General features: G+C 43.9%; 1 protein-coding gene across 3 annotated transcripts in view; it reads right to left on the bottom strand.

The window, feature by feature from the left end:
* The window catches only part of RPRD1A (regulation of nuclear pre-mRNA domain containing 1A), an 81,631-nt gene that overhangs the window by 53,284 nt on the left and 25,581 nt on the right, over positions 1–2,766 (bottom strand). The gene's annotated exons all lie outside the window — the stretch shown is intronic.

The raw sequence follows: 2,766 nt of genomic DNA on the forward strand, positions 1-2,766 counted from the left end.
CCAGCAGTGGCAACCGGCTCAGGTCCCCTTCCATTCTGTGGAAGCTTTGTTCTTTCGCTCTTTGCAATAAATCTTGCTGCTGCTCACTCTTTGGGTCCACGCTGCCATTATGAGCTGTAACACTCACCGCGAAGGTCTGCAGCTTCACTTCTGACATTAAGACCATGAACCCACCAGAAGGAAGAAGCTCCAGACACATCTGAATGTCTGAAGGAATAAACTCCAGACACACCACCTTTAAGAACTGTAACACTCACCGCGAGGGTCCGTGGCTTCATTCTTGAAGTCAGTGAAACCAAGAACCCACCAATTCCGGACACAAAACAATTATTAAAGTACAGTTACCCTTCAACAATGGGAGATAAAGAGGGTCAACCCCCTGGGCAGTAAAAAACCCATGTATAACTTCTGACTCCCAAAAAACTTAACTACGAATAGACTATCACTGAGCAGAAGCCTTACTGATAACATAAATGACACATATTTTGTATGTTAAACTATATACTGTATTCTGACAATAAAGCTAGAGAAAAGAAAATGTTAAGAAAATCACAGAAAGAAAACATTTATTATTAAGTGGAGGTGTTTTCATCAAAAAGGTTTTCTCTTCGTCATTTTAACGGTGAATAGGCTAAGGAGGAAGAGGGGGAAGAGGAGCGGTTGGTCTTGCTGTCTCAGGACCATCGGAGGCAGAAGGCGTTGGAGGAGGTGGAAGGGAAGGCAAACACACTCATGTAACTTTTACTGAAAAAAATTCACATAGAAGTAGACCTGGGCAGTTCAAACCCATATTGTTCAAAGGGAAACTGTAATTAAATGTAAATTACAATGAAATCAATCAGCACTCTCAAGCCCCACACTGTGTCCCTAAAAAACATTTCATTAATAAAAGCAGATCAAAGCCGGACACGGAAGCTCACACCTGTAATCCCAGCATTTTGGGAGGCTGAGGCGGGTGGATCACCAGAGGACAGGAGTTCGAGACCAGCCTGGCCAACATGGTGAAACCCCATCTCTACTAAAAATACAAAAATTAGCCAGGCATTGTGGTGCACGCCTGTAATCCCAGCTACTCAGGAGGCTGAGGCACAAGAATCACTTGAACCCAGGAGGTGGAAGTTACAGTGAGCCAAGATCACACCACTGCACTCCAGTCTGGACAACAGAGCGAGACTTGGTATCAAAAAATATAAAAAATAAAATAACTAAATAAAAGCAGGTCAAGTCTCACGTCCTCTGGCAAATAAAAGCAGGAAATGCACAAAATGTACCAAGGACATCTTGTCATGCTAGAAAGGATAAAAGTGATTTTTAAAACTACAATTGTATCCAAAGGACACAAGCAAACTTCCAAGAGGCTGCCACTGACAAAAGAGCATCAAAAATAATAACAATAGTCTAAAATACAAACATATAAAAATCCATGAGCTGAAAATGATACTTAAAAAAAGAAAACAGGCCAGGCATGGTGCCTCATGCCTATAATAACAGCACAAAAACAGTTCTGCTCCAGCCAAACACCATAGAAAAAAACTTCTGCCACACCCATACTAGCAAAGAAAACGGTAAGCCTAGACTTCCACCCTCACAGTACTGTAATGTGGAGCCCAACATTCCCACCATAGTAGTGTCAGAGAAGGCAAAGTAGGGAACCTGGACTTCCAACCCCACTTAGCAATAAGGAAACACTCCCCACTGGGCTATATCACAGGAGGCCTAGGGGAACAAGACTTTCACCATGGTACGGCAGTAATGGGAACATATACTCCTTCTCCCCTCCCCACGGTGTCAGCAGAGACCTACTGGAAAGCCAGAACTTCTACTCGCACACAACAGTACCACAGTACCTCCTTCTCCTGATGAGGCAGTGTCAGAGAAATCCAGTTAAATTAAGATTAAATAAGATCTATCATCTTGGCTAAGCACAGTGGCACATGACTGTAATCTCAGCACTATAGGAGGCCAGGGTGGGTGGACTGCTTGAGTTCAGGAGTTCAAGGCCAGGCCGGGGCAACATGGTGAAACCCTGCCTTCACAAAAAACAGAAAAATCAGCCAGGCATGGTGACGTATGCCTGTAATCCCAGGTATTCAGGAGGCTGAGGTGGGAAGATTCAGAAGGTGGGAGGATTGCTGAGCCTGGGAGGTCATGAAGTGAGGTGCCACCGCACTTCAGCCTGGGTGACAGAGTGAGAGCCCATCTCAAAAAAAAAAAACAAAAACAAAAACCAACAACAACCACCTAGAGTCTCATAACATCCCAAAATCCATTGTATCCATTAAAAAAAATAATAATAATCACCCCATATCAAGAACCAGGAAGATATGAAACAGAATGGGGAAAAACAGCAATAGATCCCTACACAAAGTAGAGAGGTTTACATGATCTTACAAAGACTTTAAAGCAGCCGCCAAGGCTGGGCAACACAATGAGACCCCCATCTCTACAAAAATAAAAATTAAAAAATTAGGCATGGTGGCTCATACCTGTAGTCCCAGCTACTTAGGAGGCTTGCCTGAGCCCAGAGGTTGGAGGTTACAGTGAGCTACGATCACACCACCATACTCCAGCCTGGGCAACAGAGCAAGACCCTGTCTACAAATAAAAAAATAAATAAAGCAAGCAGCCATCATAAAAATCCTTTATTAACTAGCATATAAAATATGTTGAGGCCGGGCGCGGTGGCTCAAGCCTGTAATCCCAGCACTTTGGGAAACTGAGACGGGCGGATCACGAGGTCAGGAGATCGAGACCATCCTGGCTAAC

Source organism: Mandrillus leucophaeus, unplaced genomic scaffold (genome assembly GCF_000951045.1).
Source record: "Mandrillus leucophaeus isolate KB7577 unplaced genomic scaffold, Mleu.le_1.0 Scaffold145, whole genome shotgun sequence".
Lineage (NCBI taxonomy): Eukaryota > Metazoa > Chordata > Mammalia > Primates > Cercopithecidae > Mandrillus > Mandrillus leucophaeus.